The sequence below is a fragment of the Molossus molossus genome, unplaced genomic scaffold, assembly GCF_014108415.1.
Source record: "Molossus molossus isolate mMolMol1 unplaced genomic scaffold, mMolMol1.p scaffold_m16_p_20, whole genome shotgun sequence".
Classification (NCBI taxonomy): Eukaryota; Metazoa; Chordata; class Mammalia; order Chiroptera; family Molossidae; genus Molossus; species Molossus molossus.
In genome coordinates this window covers 28703088-28716952 of record NW_023425356.1, presented here as the reverse complement: position 1 = coordinate 28716952, position 13865 = coordinate 28703088, and the positions used below count along the sequence as shown (strand labels likewise).

The 13865-nt window shown below is 51.5% G+C and overlaps 1 protein-coding gene across 1 annotated transcript in view; it reads left to right on the top strand.

Moving 5' to 3' along the window:
• Positions 1-5657: 5657 nt before the first annotated feature.
• Positions 5658-13865, top strand: part of KCNJ10 (potassium inwardly rectifying channel subfamily J member 10) — a 30099-nt gene continuing 21891 nt past the window's right edge. The window contains exon 1 of the mRNA XM_036272891.1: positions 5658-5825. The gene's annotated coding sequence lies outside the window, so the exon portion shown is untranslated. The remainder of the gene's footprint in view (positions 5826-13865) is intronic.

Here is a 13865-nt window from a genome sequence, read left to right as displayed (position 1 = left end):
CCAGCTGGGTGACTTTGAGCAAGTCACTTAACCTCTCTAAACAATTTCTTCACCTAGAAGATGAAAATAACCATGTTATCCATCTTTTGGGGTTGTCATGAGGATTACGTGAGGTGATGCCTGGCATATTGTAGATACTCAGCAAACACTCACTGCATCTTTCTCCTCCTCCTGGTCATGACCCTCACCATCTCAGGCATCTCCTGAGATCTGCCTTCCTCTGTTCTAGTGCCATCCAGTGAGACCTGCAGGGGGCACTCCTGGTACATGACCCTCCTCTCCCCAGCTCTCTGCTGGTGTTTCTTGTTCCAAGTGGAAATATCGAGTTTTGAGCCGAGATTGGCATCAGGAGGGCTGTTAAAGCCCCAGTCAACATCCCGTCTCCTGGGCCTGGCTCTGTCACCTGAGCCTGGGGACTGCTAGCCTGCTTCTCTCTGTCCTGCCAAGTGGCCGCTCATGTTGGTTCCACTGTGCCAGGAGCTTGGAGAAAAGAAACCAAACTCCTGGGCAAGAACGCATTTGCATAGAACTGGCCCCATTTCCAGGAGGGGGACATCACAGGGCTGGCCGGGCCTTCAAAGAGGAGGATCAGTCAGCCCCCTGCCTCAGTCCGGGCTGCCCTGAGTCTAGCCTTGCTGGCTAGGAAGGAGGGTACGACCCCCTCCCCTGATTTACTAATCCTGTAGGTCCTGGACTTTACCTGATATCTAACCTCAATTCCTGTTTATCGTTGAGCTTGAACAGAGTGAGAGGAAACAAAGTTTTCTTAGGTAGCAGGATACAGAAAAATGGGCAAGATCTCAGCTTTCAGACATTATGAGATAAAGTGAGCAACTTTACAAGGAATCAATAAAATATGTCAGTACAGTTGTGATGAGGGGGGATTGGCCTTGGAAATGGAGAACACTGAGGACAGGAAGGGCACAGCTGGGCCACATTGCTGGTCTCTGAAGAGCCTTGGTACAAACCTCTCAGCAGATGTGTTCCTTAGGTATGCCATGTAGCTTGGGAGCAGGTGGTACTTCTGGGTAATAATAAGGGGGACCCCTCCAGTAGACACAACTCTGAGTCCTGGTATACGAATCGACAAGCAAAATGCAGTTCAGCTCTCAGCTTGCCTCCTGGGCGGGTGCTTGTGTGCTGTGTGTGGTTGCGCCAGGATCACCCGATTTGGGGAGATTTCCTTGAGGAAGATCATGAGCCTTCTTGGGTAAAAGCTCGGAGGTGGGGGAGGAAGCATGATGGGGAAAACGGGGTGGTTGAAGATGTGAGTATAATGTAGCAGGGAGGCTGATATGGTAGATGATAACAATTTCTATACATTCAAAGGGGATGGGACCCTAGAAAACAAATTCTGAGCAGGAGGAGGATATGGCTGGAGCACTGAACGTGGCTGGGATTAGAGTGAAATGTAAGAAGCACAGGACAACTCCAGGAGATGGAGCCCTGCTGAGGCTGAGGAGCTTGCTGGCCTTTTGTTTTCAGCAGAGCCTGAGGATGAGAAGACTTCTCAAACACAGGTCTATCTTGCTTTATAGGATTAGGCAGAGGTAGATCAAAATGTAAAAGTCATGGCATTGGCGCCAGGCCGGAGTGGCTCAGTTGGTTGAGCATTGTCCTATGCACCGAGAGGTTGCCAGTTCGATTCCCGGTCAGGGCACATACCTGGGTTGTTGCAGGTTTGATCCCTGGTCAGGGCAGGTAAGATCAATGTTTCCCTCTCCCCCACCCCTAAGCATGTCCTCGGGTGAGGATTTTTTTAAAAAAAATCATGGCATTAGAAGTGGTCCAGAATTAGTCCTCACTTTGCAGGTAAGGTATGGATCCAGGTAAGGCATGGGTTCTAGAGAACAGACAGGACTCAGACTCGGGCCTCCCAGGTTCTAGTACTTAATTTTTTAATTTCCTGCTGCCTTCCTCCTACCTTGGTGCATGGGATATTAATGAAATTTTATCAATTGGACTCAATTGAAAAGGTACTAGAGGAACCACCTAGTTGAAGAAATTCTGAAAAGAATCCTTTAGTAATGTGGTTAAGTATGCCCTAATTTATATATTATAAATGTGACTTTGTCTAGATTGTATATACCGAAATAATAATCTTTAGTGACTGTGGGGCTGTAGCTCAGCCCCTCTTGGATTTCTCCCCTGTGGTCTGAATCATCCAGCTATGAGGTGCCCCATGTGAAATGCAACCTTGTGGGGCCCGAACACTAAAATGTGGCGTGGAATTCTGTAGTGAGCATTGTAGTGCTTCCACGCTTTCTAGCCAACTCCTTGACTGTGAAGTATTGCCTGTCTGAGCCTCATCATACCTCCTGACCCAAAGCGTCTGTCCACACCTGCTTTTCCCAGCAGAGGCCCCTTATACTGCTGCCCACTTGTGGACTCTTCTTCCAGAACAGATCACTTACCCCTGTGATCCGAGGGAACCCTGCCCCACGTCAAACAAGGTGAAAGAAGAGATGAGGCTAAAACTGGAAGGGGTGAGTCTGACAGGAGCTATCAAGAATAAGAAAGTCACAACTTGCTAAACTGAGAGAAGAGACGGGAGGTTCTCAAGGTAAATGGTTCCCCTAACTGACGTTTTGTGTGGTGGACACTGGACATCACACCCTGGCAACATTCTCATGCCAACATGTGCTCATGTTTACAATGAAGATTATGTTTAAACCATGCAGATTCACTCTAGTATTACCGAGACAAGCACACATGAAGTCAAGTTCCAAATCAAACACTTTAGCTGTTACTATAGACAAGCTACTTACCTTCTCTGAACTTCAGTTTTCCCATCTCAAGTATTATATCTATCTTTCATAGTAAACACTCACAAATACTATTTTCCTAAACCCTTTTTTCATTGATCCTCTGTTGGGATCCTGGTGACTATTCTAGGACTTCTCCTTGTAGAAAGACCCAAACATTAAGAACTGATATTTGATACGTAGAAAGGAATACACATGATAGATGTACATATATATGTTATAAAACATAATTTAAAAACAAACTCAAATTAGGTCACTCTTTGAATTAGAAAATGACAGCACCATTCAAGCTATCTGTATACTTTTCAGTCTTGCTCTTCTGCTGTTCTAGAACATCTCATCTCTTTCTTATTGCTCAGTCCCATCCCCACCCTGAGTTTTTTTAAAATTTTTTTTCTTTATTGATTTTTTAGAGAGAGAGGAAGGGAGAAGGAGAGAGAGATAGAAACATCAGTGAGAGAGAACATTGATTAGCCACCTTATGCATGCCCCCCACTGGGAATTTGGTCCACAACCTGGGCATGTGCCCTGACCAAAAATTGAACTGGTGACCTCTTGGTGCATGGGTTGACGCTCAACCACTGAGCCATACTGGAAGGGCGTTCCCCACCCTGAGTTTTAGTAAATCACATTTCTGCTCTACAGTAAAAGTAAAGACCATTTGAAATGAACTTCTGAGAATTCTCCTTCACCACAAGCTATGTCTTTTTGCTCCTGCCCTTTGGTTCTTTCTCCCCTCCCCTCTCAGAGGAGTGCCCTAAGTGTTGAGCTAAGGAGTTTGGACTGTGACCAGTAAGCAAGGAGGCATTTGGGGTTTTGATACAAAGGCACAGGGACTGACAGGATGAATAAGTTGCCTCTTCCTTTGAGACTGGAAAGAAGGGTGAAGCATGGGTCAGGGTCCTGGGCTGCTAGTGATCTTCCAGGTCCTGGCAGTAATCTTGGTGAGAGGTGATGGCGTCCTGGACCACAAGACATAATGATGAGATAGAGAGAAGGATTTAGGTGATTTAGAAAGTAGATGCATTGATTAGATAAGGAAGATGAGGTGAGGAAGAATGAAGAATCTAGGACTGCTGCCATGTTCCACCTTGCTCACCTCCTGACTGATCTTTTCAATCTGCCATGGCTTTGCCTCCTGCCCCACCCTCCAAGAACTTGCCATCACTCTCCATCGCCTTCAGAAGCTCAGAGCTGACCACTAACTAGCACTGTTCTATATTTACGCCAGGTCTTCCCCCAACACATTCTGCCTGTGGTACCTGACCTGTAGCCCAGTACTCCCATTCCCCAATTTAGGTGCTATTTGAAATGTACATTTATCCATCGTATGGCATTTAGAGACTGAACTAAGCTAATGTTTGAAGTTTTGTTTTTTTTTCAAGATGTGTATCGCCCTGGCCCGTTTGGCTCAGCGGTTAGAGCGTCGGCCTGCGGTCCTGAGAAACGCGGGTTCGGTTCCCCCTAAAGGCACATACCTCGGTTGCAGTTTGTCCCCGGCCCTGGTTGGGTCGTGTGGGTGGCAACCACTCGACGTGTCCCTTTCACGTCGATGTTTTCTCTCTCTCCCTCCCACACTCTATCTGTACAAAAAATAGAAAAAATGTCCTCGGGTGAGGATAAAAATAAAAAAAAAGATGTGTATCAATTCAATATGGTAATACTGGTTGCTAGTTAAATATATATGATGAATGAAAATGGGGAAATAATTATTTACTTCCTCAATATACACCAAGGGTGAGGGTCTGTGCATAAAAACCTCTCAATACTCAGGGGGCTGGGTGAAAAAAATAACAAAATAAATAGACACAGACAACAGTATGGTGATTACCAGAGGGAAAGGGTGTGGGGGCAGGTATAAGAGGGTAAAGGGGGGATAGATAAATGGTGATGGAGGAGACTTGACTTTGGGTGGTGAACACACAATATAATATATACAGATGATGAATTATAGAGTTGTACACTTGAAACCTAGATAATTTTATTAACCAATGTCACACCAATAAATTCAATACAAAACCCCCCAAACAAACAGAAGAAAAACCCCCATGAATTCTGATGATGAAAGAAGTCCTTGGTGATGAAAAGATTGAAAACCACCACTGTCCTCTCTGGTCCAATGCACCAGTTGCTGCATTATCCAATCAGACTTGTATTTTCATGGATTTTGTGAATGCAGCTCCATCTGCCTCAACTGACCTCCCCATCGTCTCCCAGTACCTGAGTCTTCCACATTCTTTAAATGTCACTTGGGTCCTCCCTCATCTGCGAGGACCCCCTAAGTAGTGTGATCTTCCCCTCTCTGCCGCCCCCAGCGCCCCCTCTCTCCTTTCAGACCCAGCTGCTGCAGGTGGGGATGGTGTTTTGCGTATCTCGCATCCAGGACCTCACCCAGTACTTAGGGAACAGCGATCAAGGAAATTGTGCTGAAAGATCTGGAGTCCCCGTCGCGCAGCCCCTGTCCGCCCTTGAATTCATTTCCACCTCAATAACTCAGCCCAGGACCGCCCCTGCCGGCTACCGCTCTGTTCCCCACTCTGATGTGACCTCCTCCTTCCCTGTCATCTTGCCAGCGCCGCTTCTATCACTTCGCGGATCGTCTCTTCGTCTCTCGTTCCCGGAGCCTGTCTGGTTCTCTGTCTTTGGGTGTTGCGCTCTGCCCTGCGTCTCCCTGGGTCTGGGCTCCGCTCCCTCGCTCCTTCGCCCCGCCCTCTGCCCTGGCTCCGCCAATCCAGGCAGCGCGGACCTGGCGCTCCACGCTCTCATTGGCCAGTCCGGACACCCCCCCGCCCCCGCCCTGCCAACCCGGTCCCACTCGGGGCCCTCCATTCACACAAAGTTTGGCTCCGGAGCTGCAGAGGGAGGGGGCGGCCCGGCCCGGCCCAGCTCTGCCCACAGCCGGCCCGACCCCGGCCCCGGCTCCCGGACCAGCCCTTATCTGATCCCAGCTCCGGTTTAAGAGTCCCGGCTCTGCCCGTCCCACAGCTCCGTTCTCACTCCTGCCCGCCCCGTCAGTCAGTCCTGCTGCCCATTCGAAGGGCCACTCCACACGGACCCAAGGTAAGCCCCTGGCCCTGATGAGGGAGTGCTACTGCCCCGGCCCGGATCCTGTCACCTCACTCTCCATAGATGTTGGGGAGGGGGGAAGGCCCCGCGGTCCCTACCCTGGCTCGGCTCATCGGTATAGCCCTGTTCCTCAGCCTCCCGGCTTAGGCGGCCCCACGAGGGCTCTCCTGGGAAGGGCTCCCAGAAAGTAAGCCAAGTTGGTCACCTTAGCCCTTTAGGCTAAGGAAGGGGCTTTCCTGATGCCCCATTCCCATTAGGCAGACCTGCAGTTACATCACAGCTCCTGCAACAGATACAGTGACCGCCACCTATAACCACGCACCCCCACACGGGCACTCCAGACAGCGCCCCCTCTTCCCAGGATCATCAGGTTACTCCTAGCCCCTGCCCCCTCCTCAAACAGTGACACTCACATAGTGACACCCCTTATCACTAGTTCACACATGGAAGGAAAAACACATACGGCTTAGATAAGGGATCCTCAGTAACCTGGTGTGCCTGGGACCCCTGCCCACTCGGCCTCTTCCCTCCATTCTGACTTGGCATCCACTTCTAGACACAACCTCCTCATTAGAACTCCCCCCTGCAGCTGTTTCACACTGAGCTCCCCAGGAGGAAAACAGCAAGGCCACTCGGGCTGGAGGAACACGGGCAGACTGGGCTCTAACATTCACCTTCAGGCGGAGATGCACTTCCCATCCATTCCCTTGTCCCTGTCAGGAACATACCAAGGGCACCTGTGTCAGGAAAGAAATGCGGGAACTTCCTGATTTGGGGGAGGAGAGCTACATACACCCTGGCCAGAAGTACAAAACTGGGCAAGAGTGGAAGTAGGGTTCCTTTTACTGAGGTTTCATTCTTGTTAATGGAGCACCCAGGGCAGAGTGAGGAAGATGGGGAACGGGGACTGCTGAAGAAGCCAGTGCAGATTTGGACCCAACGAAGGCCAAGGCTGAAAGCCGGATTATGTTGCTCATCAATTCAAATGGTGGCCAAAGATTTTTGGCTGGTCTGCTGTAGTTGAGGTCCCCCCCCCCACCCCCGGACTGCTTTTAGGCAGTTCTGGATGGGAGGGAGATAATGATGGGGGATTTCGTGCCCTTCTGTCAGGAGTGCCGCTTGCTTAGGGGTGCTGAGGAGTGCCTGGAGTGGGTGTCTAGACCAGCCTGAGGAGGAGCCAGCAGCCTGGTACCACTGGGTCACATTTAGTTTCATCCCCCAAACCTTTCTCTAATATCGAAGGATTTCTGAACATGTTCCTGGCATGATGGAGGGCACCATCCTGTGCTGAGGGCTAGGGCTTTTTAATTCCTATGGGTATAGGCTGGGTATGGGGGCCAAATGTAGAAGGAAGCAGGTGTTCTGGCTCATAGCTGGTTTTTCATAGAGGAGGAAATGAGGAAGGAGAGGGAGGGAAGGCGCCACCCCAGGGAGAAGGGCCAGGACTGGTCTTTGGAGGCAATAGGCATGGCCTAGGCAGTGCCAACTCCCCCCCACCCCCGCCTCCCAGTCCTTTGGTGGTGGTGGCGAGGGAGGGAGAGAGGGGGTGTTGGGGGGTGATCTGGGCCAGTCCAGCCTCCCAAAGCCCTTGCCAACCTGGGTCCTGAAAGGAGCTGCTGTTTTCTGAGCCATCCCCCAGCCCCCACCCGGAGCCCCAGCAGCCAACTTGTCTCAGTGGATATCAAATGGCAATGACTCTACTGAGTGGAGGGGGGAGGCAGGGTTATGGTTCCATTTCTTCTGTGGTTCTAACGCAGAATCTCACTGCTGCCCCCTACCCGGAGGAAAAACTCTGTCTCTCCAACATCGCCCCCACATCCAGTGTATTGACACATATGTTTGTGTGGAAGGATTTGTTGTCTGCTCTCTGGCATTCCCCATCTTCTCCCTGTGCCCCACTGAATGGCAACCGTGCCCCTCTGTGCACGAGCTCATTTATAGCTCTAGCTTGGTTGGATTGGGCTGTAAGGGAAGAGCCTGGCAGAAGACCCAGAGGCCTCCTTCCCTTGCCATCCCTAGGGACCAGAGAGTCCGGGACAGTAGGATCTGAGTGGGCTCAGATGGTCTCTGGGGTCATCCTGCGGGTGGTGGGATAAGGAGTTGAGGGCTCTGAGGGGTGAGTCATGCAGGAATACCCACTTCCTCAGGAAAAATGGCCTTCCGGGTCTCCTGGGGAAATGTGCACAAGATGGAAGATAGACTGAGCCCCCTGGCATTGGTAGGAAGGAAAAGAGACATGGGGCAATGGAGCACCTCAACTTTCCTGCCAAGAGTTATTTAGGACGGAAGAAAAAACCTCCACTCTCCCTCCCCTCCCTGGCCTAGATTCTTCTCTTGCCTGACTGGTCAGTGTTACTGTCCAGTTTGAGGCCAAGCTGTCCAGGACAGTGGTGAGGCCTGGGAAGGGGGAAGAGAGAAGAAATCATACAAGGCACACCGTTGAGATGAAACAGCAGAAAGATTGGAAAGAAGGGGAAGATTGGAATCCAAGTGTTTTAGCACCCAACAAAGGGTGGTTGGCCGGGGTAGCTCCCGGGAATCAAAGCTGTTTGGTTTACCACATCACCCCACTCTACCATAGGCTACGTTCAGTGCTAATCTTCCTTCATCCGAGTTCAATGTACATGTTGCCACTGTTCTTCATGGAGACAGTGCATCTAGGTGGCCCCTCTTCATCCCCTCCCCCATCAGAATCTTGAAAGGGCAAAGAGAAAGGGATTGTGGGAAAAACTCTCCCGTGGGTGTCTGCTAGCTCGGAGCTGGATTTGAGGGGGGGGCACTCTGGAATGTGGGAGAGGAGTAAAAACTGAACTGTGTGGCTTGCAGAAAGAGGCTGGAGAAGCAGGACCCCGAGAGACCGGAATGAACACTGCAGGCCTCTAAAAATGGTGTATAAAGGCAGAAGACCTGGGAAGGGAGCGAGGCACAGCTGCAAGGACTTGGGTCAGAGTTCAGGAAGCACATCTCATAAAAGGAAAGAAATCTAAAATAAAGATTAGAAAAGAAAGAGGGACTATTTTCTGGACCAAAACCAAAACTAATCCCAAAACACAAAAGCCCGTCGTGAAGACTTCTGAGGGGAGCTGTGAAGCCCAGTGAGCACAGGGATTTATTGTAGCGTTTGTCCAGAGGCCTTTGCTGGATGGCCGCCCCATGCCACAGTGCTGTTCCCTGACTCCTTCCTGTTCTGGCTTTGACTGGGAGGCAGTAGGCATTGTGGGTAAGAGCACAGCCTTGGAGTCAGACTTCCTGGGATTAAATCCTGGTTTCATCACTTAGCTACACAAGTCTCCTCATCCTTACAGTGGGGCTAATACTAGTCGTGGATTGAAAGAGTCAATATTTGTGAAGGGCTTGGAATTGTGCTTAGCCTGGAGAAAGTGTTCTGACTCTCTACTGTCATTTTTCCTGGCTCCTGGGCCTTGCCCCAGCCCTTCACAGTGGTTTTCCTGAGGTTCTAGGTCTCCATCCCTCCGCCCTTCTAGAGTTTGGGAAGGTGGGAGAATTACCATGTTGTATAAGATGAGGTTCCGGTCTTTATTCCAACGGGCTGACCGGTCCGAGGCCGGGTCCCGACATCCCTAGCCCCTTCCTCCCAAAGTTTTCACCAAGCAGATAGACTATCTTAACTCAGATTTGATAACTGAGCCGCTGAGGTCTTTCCCCAGACAGTCTCTTTCCCCATTCTGAGCAACTTCCCTTTCAGCCTCTCTCTATCCCACCTCTCACCCCTGTCCCCTGAAGACCATGCTTGCTCTTCCCCCTGCCTGGGTTCCCCTGCACCTTCCCTCAGGTGCACGTGCCCTCCTCTTCGTCTGCCAGCCTTCCATCTCAGCAGCCTGGACGCCCACACAGTGACCTCCCTAACTGCAGCCTGTCTCTCTCCTTGAATCCCTCTACCACAGAATTGTCACGAAAATCGTTACCAGGAGGCAATAGTTTTCTCTTGCTCCTGTCCGATGTAGATATCCCAATCACAGTCTTCAAGATAACTTCAGTAGGCCTTTTCTCCCAGTTCCTTCCCGGACCCCCATGTTTTGGGACTGCTCCATTCAGACCTTGTTTCAGGGGGATATATTCAATGGCAGTTCTGAGCCACACGCTGTCTCCCCGTCCAGGCCTTCACACAGGCCGTTCTGAGCCGACCCCTCCTGCCACTCTGTACTTCTCTGTTTCCCTATGTGCCCCCGTCTTGCACTGCCTTCTCCTTGGCACCTTGCTTGTCCTTTGTCCCTTGTGTCCATAACTTTGTCCGGGATGCCCAAGGCAGTGACAATGTTGGAGGGGACATCCTGTCTCCCTCACCACACAGGGGCTCCTCTAGGGCTAGGCCACTGCCTGTGTCAGATGGAGGACTCCCTGGAATGAAGGCACCCCTTTCTGTCTTAGCCCCTCAGCCCCAGAGTGCCTGTGACCAGCTTGGCTCTAAGTAGGAAACCTTTCTGATGGCTGATTCTGGGGGAGGACCCTGGCTATGAGTGTTCTGGAGTAGGGTGTGTGTAACACCCTATTATCCAACTCTCAAGGTAACCTCAAGAGAAATCCCTCTCTTACCAACCGCCCTATCCTGTGGAGACGGCATCCGCTGGAGATTATAAGCAGCAGACCCTAGGATTCCTAATTTAAGCAGTGTTGACCCAAACACAAAAATCTATGTGGGTATTCAGGCCCGACAGAGCCTTTCTCTCCTCACCAGGGAGGTCTGCTCTGCCTGATGCTGGGCTTGTCGGCAGGCCTGCAAAGTAGAACAAGGGCAAAGGTCAGAGTCCAGTCTGGACAGCCCCATTGTCTCAGGCATACCTCTGAGCAGGGCCTTGCACGCTGGGAGACAGTGGGGAAGGGGGATCGAGGCCTGATACCTTAGTTTTACATTACCCCTGGGACTGTCCCCTCATCTCTGCCCCTGACGCTAGTCCCAACTATGAAACCCCAGCACACACCTCCTCCCCACATCTAAACCTCCCTGTTTGACCCTCTGATAAAAAAAAAAAAAAGACATGAGCAACTGGCAAGAAGAGAGGGTACGTCTGAGCCTAGGCTAGTGGTTCTCAAACTTTTTGATCTCAGGACCCCTTTACACTCTTAAAAATTATTGAAGATACCCAAGAGCTTTAGCTTCTGTGGATTTTAGCTATCGATATGTAAGAAATAAGAACTGGGAAGACTTAAATAGTTATTAATTCATTTAAATATAACAACAACAAAACCATTGCATGTCAGCACAAATGACATTTTTTAAATGAAAAATAGCTATATTGAAAAAGTTTAGTAAGAAGAGTGGTACTGTCTCACATTTTCACAACTCTTTAATGTCTGGCTCAATAGAAGACTGTTGGTTTCTCACATCTGCATTTTCAAGAAACATGTTGGGATACTACATGTCACGTAGCTTCTGGAAAACTCTGAACATGCATGAGAGAATAAGTGCAAAAAGCAAACAACATGTTAATATTATTATGCAGACAGGTTTGACCTCAGAGAGCCTCTGAAAGGGCTGTAGGAACCTCCAGGGGCTCTGGGCCACACTTGGAGAATTACTAGTCTCAGGAAACTTTACTCAGGAAACATTTTCAAAAAACCCTCGGCCATTCTGGATGTCCTGGGGATCTCCCCCAGCTGCCCATGGCCTTTTGGATGTTTTCACTAGGGACGCAATGATGGGGCCATGGTTAGTCATGGGGGTTCCCAGAGACAGACTACCTACCTGAGCTTGAATCTCAATTGCACTACTCACTAGCTGTGTGACCTTGGGCAAATCGTTAACATCTCTGTGTCTCAGTTTCCTCATCTATAAAATAGGGCTTTAAAAAAGTGTCCATGTTTTAGAGTTGCTGAGAAAAGGGCTTAGTATAGTGGTGAATAATGCAAGCTCTTATTTATTTGCTTATTTATTTATCTTGTTAATCCTCACCTGAGGATATTTTTCCATTGCTTTTTAGAGAGAGTGGAAGGGGGGCGAGGAGAGAGAAGAGAGAAACATCAATGTGAGAGTGTGAGGGAGACACACTGATTAGCTGCCTCCTGGCACAAGCACCGAGGGGGTTGGGATCGAACCTGCAACCCAGGTACGTGCCCTTGACTGAGAGTCAGACCTGAGACCCATCAGTGCGTGGGCCGACGCTTGAACCGCTGAGCCACACCGGCCACGCACGCGAGCTCTTGTTAAACTCCAGATCCTTACCCTACAAGTTCACTGCCCATCTGCCCAGAAAGCAGGGAGCTACAGAGGTGATTCTTTCTACATTGTAGAAGAGGCTTCTCGGCCCAGAGAGGGAAAGTACTTGTGCCAGGTCCCAGGGAGTTAACAGGGTTGTTGGGCCCTGGACCCAGGAGTTCTAACTCCTAGCCCTATGCTCTCCACCAGACTTCTCCAGTGGAGGGGGCAATCCAAGGTCCTGAGAGGGGGAAGGAGGCAGACCTTACCTTTCCCTCAGCAATTCAGGTGAGCCAGTCGGGGCCCATGAGAGTAAGTCAGGAAGCCTTGAGGGCAGACAGCAGGGAGGACTTCCTGATGTCACAGCAACTGAAAAGAGGAGAAAACCAGAAGACATGCTTAAGTGCAGAAGATCTTTCCACAAAGATCTTGCTTTGTGGGGGACAATTCTGTAAAGCGGCCCAGCCCTCTCTCCTGGGGTTACTGGCCCCAAGGGCAGAGGGAGTCTGTGACTGGGCAGCTCTACCTCCCCTGTGGTGTCTGCAGCCCCTTCCCAGAGCACTGTCTGCTCTCAGTGGCCCAGCACCCCAGGCCCCTCTGCCTTCCCCAGGCTCTCCTGACCCTGCCCTCTGTGCTGAGGGGCCACAGGGCAGGGCACCTTGGGAAAGGCCGCAGTGGTGCTGAGGGTGATGGTGCAGTTGGGGAGGGGCTGGGGGTCCCCTGGCAGGAGGAGAGAAGCCTCTCCCCCCAGCATGGGGAAGGGGTTGAGGCAGATGAGGAGACAGACAGACAGACACGGAGGAAGAGCTAGTGCTGGCTCTTGGGCCCCGCAGCCAGGTGCCCCTGAGCTGGGCTGCAGCACCACCTGTGTTAGAAGCCCAGCTTGTCCCCGAGAGCTCACACTTTCTGCATTGTGGAGGCTCAGCTCCCACCAGAAGCCCCCAAGCCTGACAAGTCTTAGGTTTAACATCTTGCTCTCTGTGGCTCCGTTTTCCTTCTCCTGCCCACACAATTCCCTTGAATAAAGGGTAAAACTGAGGCAAAAAGTGGGTGGCCTCAGACTGCCCACCTCGTCTTTCTAGAGCCTGCCTGGAACCAAGGGGCCTGGCCTCCCACAGCCCCTCCTCCCCCATCCCTACCAGTGCCTGTAGCTTTTTCCACTTGGAAAATCCTTTCTGGCGAGTGGCAGGTGTGGGGACTCTAGTTCAATCTCCCTGCCCTGTCTCCTGGGTAGTGCCCCCCACCCCCAGCCCCTGTGGGCTAAGACCAGCTCAGTCTCAGCCCTGCCCCACCCCTGCCTCCACTAACCAGGCCAGCAGCCCCTACCTCCCGCCCCGGCTGTGGGACAGGGAGAGGGCTGAGGGGCTGGCCCTGCATACTAATGTCCTGCCCATTGTCAAAGCCCCTTTGTGCCAGAGAGCTCCATTGAGGCGGCTCAGGGGCGGGCACAATGGGGGCTCTGTCCCCAAGTTCCCCCGAACAGTCACCTGCTTTCAGAGCCTCCCCCCACACCCCCACATCCCGCCCCAGTGTCCAGAGGGCCCAGAGAGCCTAGGGGAGTGGGCCCAGGGCTGGGGGGGCAGGAAGTATGCCCCCCTCCCTGGCCACAGGCTGGGGAAATGGGCACTTGGAGGGGAGAGGCCCCAGCTGGCAGGGCAAGGTCAACTAGTGGACGAAGCTGGAATGCAGGTTCTGAGCGACGGCGGAGAGGAGCGGGGACACAGCCTGCCCACTCCTCTGTTCCACTTGCCCAGCTGGGCCTGGCTGCCACCCCTCCTCCACCAACCACAGGACTCATATATGCAGAGGCACACAGGCACACACTCATCTATGCAGCCCCACACATGGCATGGGAGCGGATGTGCCCAGACCCATAGCTG